The sequence below is a fragment of the Neopsephotus bourkii genome, unplaced genomic scaffold (genome assembly GCF_033783945.1).
Source record: "Neopsephotus bourkii isolate Nb327-2 ecotype Australia unplaced genomic scaffold, CSIRO-AGI_Nbou_v1 NB_1663, whole genome shotgun sequence".
NCBI classification, from domain to species: Eukaryota; Metazoa; Chordata; class Aves; order Psittaciformes; family Psittacidae; genus Neopsephotus; species Neopsephotus bourkii.
The window spans coordinates 8468039-8477605 of NW_026902137.1; the positions used below are offsets into that span (position 1 = coordinate 8468039).

At 44.6% G+C, this 9567-nt stretch overlaps 1 protein-coding gene and 1 long non-coding RNA gene across 2 annotated transcripts in view; both read right to left on the bottom strand.

Annotated features, from left to right (window-relative positions):
- Positions 1–9567, bottom strand: part of RIMS4 (regulating synaptic membrane exocytosis 4) — a 216183-nt gene that overhangs the window by 78496 nt on the left and 128120 nt on the right. The window lies entirely within an intron of this gene.
- LOC133224091 (uncharacterized) lies at positions 8534–9221 on the bottom strand. The gene is made up of 2 exons (XR_009728763.1): positions 9122–9221; positions 8534–8707 (listed from the first exon to the last, which is right to left on the bottom strand). It is a non-coding gene; the product is annotated as an uncharacterized LOC133224091 (long non-coding RNA).

The window sequence follows — 9567 nt, forward strand, 5'->3', positions numbered from 1 at the left end:
TGCTCCCCAACACCACACAGAGCCAGCATCAAACGCTTTATCTTTGCTTCCTTGCAGGCGAGAGGCTCGTTGGTCGATGGGGTTTCTGCCCAGGACCAGAGGAGCCTGCCACCACACAACCGAACAGGGAGCGATGGGTCCCTACCAGTCTGGGGGACTGCTGCATCACTGTGCGCTCCTTCTGGTGAGGAGTATCTTATTTCCATATTTTGGGGTAAAACCCAGAGCAAGCAGGCCATAACTGATGGTAGATATGACAGCTAATGGTCATGGGAATGGTAGTCATTAAATTAAGATTTCATGAGACCCCACACTGTTATAAATGTTGCTGAGCTCATTTCCCTCACTGGGCAGTGATTTATCGCACAGGCTTGATGAAATGACAAAGCTAAAAATGTCGCTGAGTTGTAAGTAGTCGAAGGCACAGGAGAAGGACACGATGGATTTTTCTACCAAGGCAAGAGCATTAATAGACGTTTTTTTCCTGACATTCTCATTAGTCCTCTCTCATTCATCCTCAGGACCTGCTGAGCACAAATGACACCACCCAATCTGCACCAGAATGGAGAGCAGATGCCCCCATACAACCTTCCTGCCTCTAAACTCCCTTTAGATACCCATTTCTATCTCACTCTGTTTAGTAGCTGATGTATTCAAGGGGAAGGAAACAAGAGATCAAAGTACTTCAAGAACCTTGTATCCTCACAACCAGCCTGGACTCCTGAAATTTTTAGTATCTTCCAGCAAGAGTGGTTTGGAGGAGGCAAGTGGCAGCACCAGTTTGCAGGACATGATCCTTTCTCCCTCTTCATCCATCAGTGCAGTGGGTTACATACACAAATGATGTCCTGGATTAATTTGCCTTCCTTTCAGTCTGTGAGTAGGTTGCAGACTCTTCTACTTCCTTCAAATCTAATCAAGAATATGTTGGTTTTTTTACCTTGAGTCTTTACTCGAGGAATGGATGCCAAAAAATTAGCTCTGTTGCTTAGTTGTGACTGATCATGAATGACATTAAAGTGCTTCTGTTCCCTTATTGGACATGCTGGCTGGTTCCTGGTACGCGTTAACTGAATTACTGCTCTGACAGAGAAGAAATAGCAACTGAACGGCAAGCAAGCCTGGAAGATCCAGGGAAGAGGCAGATTTGGGTACGTCACAGGACCATGGATCTCCTGGGTTTTGGAACACAAAACTCCCTTAATAAAGTGTGGTAAAGAAATGATGATGGCAGAAGATGGCTCTCCAAGCTGGGGGATTCTGAGCTTCAAAGGGATAACAAACGCCTTTTTTATAATAATCTATTTTTAGTCTTTAATTTTTTTAATCTTTTTGATTTTTTATCTTTTAAATCTTTTAAATAACATTATATGTGTAGGTGTGCACTTAGACAAGGGAGGGGAGCAGGGGGTTCTTGAGGCTTTTCTCTGAGCCTCCCAAAATCCCAACCATGTGTTAGGGGTACATCCAGGGCAGTCCCAGGGTCCAGCAGACCCCAGAAAGGAAGGACCTGCTGTGCCCACTCAGTACTGACTCACGCTGTGTGTCCAGCAAAGCTGTTTTGCTTGGGTTGTATCAGATGTATCATGCAAGAGCACAGCCCATGTGCAGGAAAAAACAGAAAAGAAATTATGGGAGCCCTAACACAATAGTCCAGCATAGCAGAAGGCTTCATATAAGCCAAGATATTGTTGATCATCATAAAGGTTGTTCAGAGAAGAGCTAGCCAAGAATGGGAGATGCGAGGAGGTTAAACATGGGCTGTGGAAGGCCCTGTGAGTATCAGAATGTTAGAAAGGTGTTTGTTTCTAAAACACTTCTGGGTGGAAGGATCACAAACTGCACTTGAGCCATTTCCTATTTCTTTCCTCTTAGTGAGCTGTTCACATCCTTCTGGCTTGCATGCAGAATCACAAAACCATGCTGAATATTATGGCAAAGCAATTAAATGAAGGGAGAAACCCCGTGTGCATATGGAAACTTGCATCACTGCAGCTTGCTGAACAAAGCCACTAAACCACAAATGAGGAACAGGAGAAGAAAAGCAATGTGACATTGCACCTTTCTATGCCACACCACACACAGATCACATGGCTATACCAACTTGACAAGTGCAGAAATATTTGTCTTTATTCTGCTCTTCCATACTGTTATTCTGAGAAGCTTATTAATGCTGAAATGTTGGCTTACCCATCTCACTTTGCTTTCCTGTTGGGGTAGCAGTGTTGCTGTACCCTGGTTTAAGAATAAAGCAAGACCAACTTTGGGATGTAGAAGTTCTTCAGATCCATCTGTCCAGATCCCTTATTTCCTTGCACCATCACAGCTACAAGGCCTAGAGAAGCTCCTGTTTCCCAGCCAAATCAGTTAGTTTGATAACAAATACTCTGTCTCCTGCACCACTGATGCTCTGCCTTTCCTCTGTCTGCAGCAGGTGGGTTGAAGGTTTGAGTGCAGCTCTGGGACATCTAGTGGCTGGTAGCGCTCGTAGTTCCAGGGCTCATGCAGTTTTGCAAAGCTTCCTACAAGAAATCTGGCAGAGAACGGATTTGAAACAGAAAGGCATGCTCTGTCTCAGCTCCCGGGACCACAACTGCAGATGACTTCATTCCCTGATACATTTATGTTTGCAAAATATTTAGGTATGAATTTATGATGCGTTTGTTATCCCTTTGCAGCTCAGAATCCCCCAGCTTGGGGAGCCATCTTCTGCTGGTTTCAATTCATCATTTCTTTACCACACTTTATTAAGGGATTTTTGTGTTCCAAAGCAGCTGGCATTAACATGGATAATTAGATGATGTTTTGGCAATCTGAGGGTAAATGCATTAACACGTTCCCATGTCCTGGCCTTTGGCTGCGCTCTGGATATTTGATAAATGAATCAGGCCTGAAATAAAGATGTTTTGCAGAAGCAGCCAGATCTTTAATATGAATAGGGATTTTCAGTTGGGATTTTCAAGAAAGCTTCAGGCTGTTATGGACCCCAGTCCTTATTTCTGTAGGATTTGCCTTAGACAAGAACCTGAAGGAGTCAAAAAAGAAGCCCCACTCCTGGTATATTCTGAACGTGGATAGTCTCAGATGACCTGTAGCATCCTGGCAAGAGAGCTGGTGACAATTAGTGACTTCCTGGGAATTTGAGCAAAAATCCAGCTATATCTTCTCTTCAGCCTTCAGTGCAGCCTGTTCCTTCTCATCCTGATGACACCTATTAACCCTGGGCAGAGGGAAGAGTGTACCTCAGGTGAGGGTGATGCCAGGCTGCTGGGAGAAGGGATAAAAGGTGGGTGTCAGAGCTGGCCGATGTGGGGAGTATTGCCTGGAGTCAAAGAGCAGTTTAAATCGTTTCTTAAGAAGCACAAGTAAATCTGCAAAAAGCCGGCTTGCAGAGGACAAACCTCAGGCCATCATGAAGAAACTTCTTGGTCCCAGTGTTCTTCACTTGTGCCTGGGATAAAAACATGGTCTGTGCCTGGAAATCATAGCCTGGTTTTCAAGTCCTAGTCACTAAATAAGCATCAAAGCTGAAGTGAGTCTTGGTTTTGGATTCTCTTTTTGTTTTGTCGGATCAGACTCCCTTACAGTTCGGCAGGGAGATGGCATTTTGTTTTGTAAATACCCACAGACAGAACTTGAGATTTTCCTGAAAGGCTTTACAGCTTTGTGGAAAAGTAAATCATATCTAGTAACATACTGAATTTGGTTACTGAGATTTCAGGAAGATCAGTGCGATGAAATGTCCTTAGTTTGCCCTTGGGAGAAACGGTACTTTCATTGTAACAGAACAGCTCTTTCATATGGAAATAGCAGGTGGCAGGAGTAAAAACAGACTTTCATTTTCAGGGAAACAGACGGAAGGATTCCAAGAAAAGTGGAATAGCAGGGCTAGGTTGGAATTGTTCACAGCTTTATTCTGCAAAAATATTCCACTTTTGCCATGATAGAAGTGAGAGCAGGTGTCACCCCATACCCCCTGTGTGTGTCAGTTCAATCAAGTAATCTGGTTGACTCGGTATACAAGAGCCTGCTGTAAAGACCTGCATTGAAATGTAAATCAAGAAGAAATCTAGTTCAGTTTGTGCCTATCCCAGAGCTGCACAAGGGGGAGAAAAAGCAATTAAGAGCACTAAATATACAAAACAATCCTTAGTGATGGTGTCAGGCTGAATTCCCAGCTCTGTGTGGTGATTTATTAATCCTTTCATCAAGCATGTGCCATCCTCTGAATTCTTTTCCAGCTCTGAATGCTGGTAAGCATTTCCTTGGAAGCTGTGGATTGTTAAACCATTAATGGTTTAGTGGTAGGTACTTATTAAGAAAAAGACACCTTCAGCCACAAACAGGAATAAAGAAGAGATATCCAGTGATATCTGCAGTGATATCCAGTAGATATCCAGAGATATCTACTTAGGAGTTCTCACCATGACTTCTCGAAGAAAAATAAGGGTTTTGAGAGTCGTTTGCATGTGGAGGCAGAGGAACGGTCATCTCTTCCACATTGATTTGTCACACACTGGAACTATAAAGAAACTCTTCAGAGCTCTAGGCAGCTTGTGCAGTTCTTTAAGCTTCAGATTTTTAGGCCTTCAGGTAGCTCCTATTTAAAGGGAACAAAGCAAACAACAAAAAACCCAGGTTGGACTTCGAAGTATGGCCTGAAACGATACATATTGCTGTGAGAGAAGCTGCCTTTCCACAGAGACATTCAGGGGAAACATCATGCCAGGCTCCCCTATGCTTTATACCAAAGAAAGAGCTTCACCACTCTGGGTATTTAGGAGAGAGGTTTATCCCACGTTTGCCTTAATGGGCCTAGACTTGTCTGAGTTGATCTCACCAAACCCCAAAGGGATCCATCCTCCTGCCTAATAGAGGTTTCTCCTTTGGCTGCGTCTCCCCACCAAGAAGCCCAACTGAACCTGCTGCTGCTGAGGAGTGAAACGTTATCAAAACATTACCAGACCCAACTCGGATTAGAACATGAAGGTATATTTCTTCTGTAGCTAGTTTTTTAGCAGAAATCATGCTTAAAGGCACCTAGAAGATAGCTGGTAGTGAGAAAGCTGGAGCTCTGGGAGCCCCAGGCAGCCAAGACTTGGAACCGACACTGGCTTGGAAGAGCAGACTGGAACAGCAGACTGGTATTAAATACCAAGAGAGAAAAAGAATGAGAAATCAGGAAATGGAATAGTATTGGTATTTCCTAAAGATCAGAGTTTCCTATAAAATGAACGCTTGCCATGCAATTTCAAAATATCAAGACGTTTGCCTTTCTTTCAGGCTTGTAAGAAACAGCTAATAAATAAAGATCAGAGTCTGAGAAGTTACCTTGTCAAACCTCTCTTAGCATGCTGTTTGAAACTGGATTTCCTTAAGGTCTTTGAGTTGGCAGCTTTGAAGGGCTTGCTATGTGTTCCTTGGCTTGAATTCTGTTTAGGCATTACCTGGCATCAGATGCACACAACAACTCGACAAGTCTGAATGGCTACAGAATTTACAGCAATATATTCTGTTCCATTTCTGCTTGGATTTTGTACTGCGACTGTTTATGAGCCAAACATAAATTACCTGAGTTTAATTCATGACCCAGAGTTCAGAGCATTTCACCAGAAATAGCATACTCTGTTTGGGACACTACTGCCAAAATTGCATTCCTGGAGCTGAATTCCTATCCCATCCAAGACATTCGTTCTACCCTTATTTCCCATCATACTATTTTATACTATTTAGGTCACTTAGAATTTCATGCTCCCACACTTACTTCTTATATGTTTCTTTGCAATTATGCTCTTAATTGTGTTCTCTAAAGTCACCTTCAGACCTTTAAATACCTTCAAATTAAAATAGCCATTTGACTTCAGTCCATATTGCATTTGCTAGGAAAGCTGTACCAAACCACTTGCATTCCTTGGACAGAAGGAAGAACTGAAAGATGCCCAAACAAAATCTTATTTAGTCTAGCATTTATTTGGCCAGGCCCATGAGGAAAACCTGCTGCTCTTTGCTTTAAATGTTGCTTTAATTAAAGCTAATAATAATGCTAATATTAATTCTATCCTATGCAAGATGTTTAGCCCTGATCCCAGTTTGGTTGTAAATTTAATTGTAACTAATGCAATTCTAGTTTTAATTTCATTACAGCTGTCTGCATCGTCACAAGCACATTATGTACAGAGAAAACACAGACACAAAATGTAGAAATTTTTCCCTTGGGGATTTTTTTTTTTGATTTCCTATTGAAGAAATATTCAAGAAACCGTGAGCTGTTGTAAACCACACGCTAATTCCATTTAGGATCCATCACTTAATGTGCTATCCTAGGATCACAGAATGGTTTGGATTGGAAGGGACCTTAAAGCTCCTCCAGTTCCAACCCCTGCCATGGGCAGGGACACCTTCCACTACAGCAGCTTGCTCCAAGCCCCTGTGTCCAACCTGGCCTTTAACACTGCCAGGGATGGGGCAGCCACAGCTTCTCTGGGCACCCTGTGCCAGCGCCTCAGCACCAATCTACCCTGTCAGGTTAAAGCCATTCCCCATTATCCTGTCATTACATGTCCTTGTCAAAAGCCCCTCTCCAGCTTTCTTGTCAGCCTCTTTAGCTGCTTTAAGGTCTCCCTGGAGCCTTCTCCAGGCTGAACAACCCCAACTCTCTGTGATATCGGTATTTAGTGGCCTGTGAGATCCAGCTCTACAAGAACTTACTCTCATACATAGAGCAGAAGACAGAGAAAATGAGTAACAGAGGAGTCAAGAAATGAAATATACTGAATCAGTAATGATTACACTTTTTGAGTGTTTTTCCTACATCATGAAAGTGTAACACCTTCCCTTTTCAGAGGAAGACTGCTAGAAATCCAGGAAAACATCAGTTGCAGGGACAGCAATCATGCAGTGCCATCAACTGATTGCTTCTGGTATGTACACCATCTGAGACCTACTGATTTCAACAAAAATGACCGAAAAAAAAACCCAGAATTGACCAACTCATCAAGATTTTATTTCTGAAACAAATTTTATCCATTTAAATACAATATTTTGCTACAAATCTCATGATCACTTCTCTTGCACAAGAAGGCGGACACCTGAGGGCTGCTGCCTTGCTGCAGAAATCAGCAGTTTAAACTGCTCAACCACTTGTGCCATCTGCTGGAAACAACGTATTTTAGCTGCTTGCACAGGGAGCAGAGCCACCAGCCCTCTTTGCTTGCCGCAGGTCACCTTTGACAATGAGGTTGTTCCGCTTCTTTTGACTATTTTCGATGCTAAGTAAATTTAATGCTAGAGAAGCATTTTTGAAGATTGACATTCTCTCTCTGGATTGAAAAACAGTTGCAAAAGACAGGAACAAACTGTCCCTGCATGCCTCACCTGCAGGCTAAGAGGCTTCTTTTAAAGGTTAAGTCTATTATATAGCCAGGGAAGAGCACAGTTCTCACAGTTCTGGCAATGAACTGCTCCTCTAACAAGCGGTCTCCATCTCAGCCATGGGCCACCTCCTTTATTGGAGCAGAATCCTGTGATTTCCTTCCGTGTGGTTTTACACCTCAGGTGCTTGCAGCTCATCATGAGCACACCAGCAAGCGTGCTGCAAGCACAGCCACTCTACCCTCCGCAGAGCAACGACAGGGTTAACACTGACTAGTACAAATACCATTTGTACTTCTTCACCCTTCTTCACCTGAGCTGTGCCTCTGGAAATACACAGAGCATGATTTCTACTGGAGAAACTGTGTTGGACTTGTTTATTCATGGATTGAGCCTGTTCCTGAGATAAAGGTTGTGCTTTCACCAGGTTTGGATCTCCTGTCTCAGATCCTTTGAGCTGCACTTCCCCCTCTGGAAGATGACACTGTGAAAGACTTGCTGCTGTTGCAGTGTGTTTCAGAGCTGAGTTTGGTGTCAGTTCCAGCCTTCACCCTTCTGTGCCTGGAGAAACTGCAGGTCCATTGCTTATCACTTCCCCCAGACCTGGAACACAGGGCTAGGAGGACCCCAGGTTAAGAAGAGCTCATGGAGGAAAGAACTGCTGAGTGGCATGCTCTGTGAAAGCAGAGGGTGGCATTTTCACCTTTGTCACTACACAGTGCTGAATTGCTCTACCTGAATATTGAGATGGAGGATACACGATCCAAAACTACCAGCTAAGGATTGCACGCACTTCAGAGGTGATGATTAGAATCTGGACAGATTGGAGGAGCAGTATGAAGGGAGCTGGGTGCACCTCGCTAGAAGCAAGAGGAGTGAGCTGTGACAGCACAGGCAGGGCAGGGATGAGCTGGAGTAGGCAGTGAAGTGAGAAGGTTGAGGGGGGTACAGCAGGTGACTGACCAAACGGGTGTTGACAGTACACTTACACAAACCACGTGTTGTATGTGGATGTACACGAAACGGCTGTTGAATGCCAGTAATCCTGCCACAAGCCAGCACTTCCAATGCCTCAGCGAGAACAGTGGGAATGGCCCAAAGAGAAACCAGGAAAATGAGGGCCATGGAGAAGAGACAAGAAAACAAGAGAGATGACAATAACTGATCTCCCTGAATCAGTGTCTGCAGCTTAAGATAACTCACAAGTGCCAAGTCATTTTCTTCCTGACTTTCCAAAGTAATTAACCTTTGAACCGAGACAAAGCAGGAAATGAATGAAATCCTTCCATCACTGAAAAGGAATCTGACAGCGACTCTGACGGGACCATGATTGTATCTGAAAGTGTAAGAGAAAACTGGGCTCCAAGATACTGTAATTGAACAGAGCGCCTCTCAGCCCCAATAACGCTTGGACAAGTGGTGCTGCTATAAACTTGAGACTTGGGAGTGGGGAGGGTTGTGCATTCAGTCCCTTCTTATCCAAAAGGATTACATGCATTATAAAATTGAACTCTTTTTCTTGGATTCCTTCTTGGAGACCAAACTAGACTTTCCCTCATCCCCCAAAAATGCTCTCTGTTGCCATTTCTCTGGTAAATTCTCTCTCCTTTATTACAGATGCATAAAACTTATCTAGCTGGTAAGGATCTTGTTTTTTTTCAGTGAAAACATGCAATATGAATCGTGGGGAGGATACACTACTAGAAGTTCTTAAAGGTGACCTTGCAATTCAAAGGATTCATGAACTTACATGACCACATGTCACCCATTGCCTGTGCTCTGTGGAGATGTCCCTTGTTGCAAGGTTCAGCCACAGAACAGTACTGAGAAATGGCAATAAAAACAAATCCTCTGCCTGCCTTCCTGTGCTTCGGGAAGGCGCTGCGCTTCCCAGCCGGGTCCGCTCTCCTTTGCCCTGGATTGAGCTGGCCTCGCCCAGGGGCGCACCAGGGATTGCCCCACGCGGGTGACTCGAGCTGGAGCAGCACACAGCGCTCGCAGCCTGCAGGGCGCCGAGCTCTGACAGCACGAGCAGGCCTCCACCCGGCAGCCTCGGGGCCTCCCCGCGCTGAAGAGCGGAGCCCGCCCCGCTGCCTGCCAGGGGCCTCTCCCCCGGTGGGCGACGGTGGGGCCGGGCCGGTGGCAGCCGAGAGGCCGAGGCCCTCCTGTCGCTATGGCAACCGAGCACCGACTGGC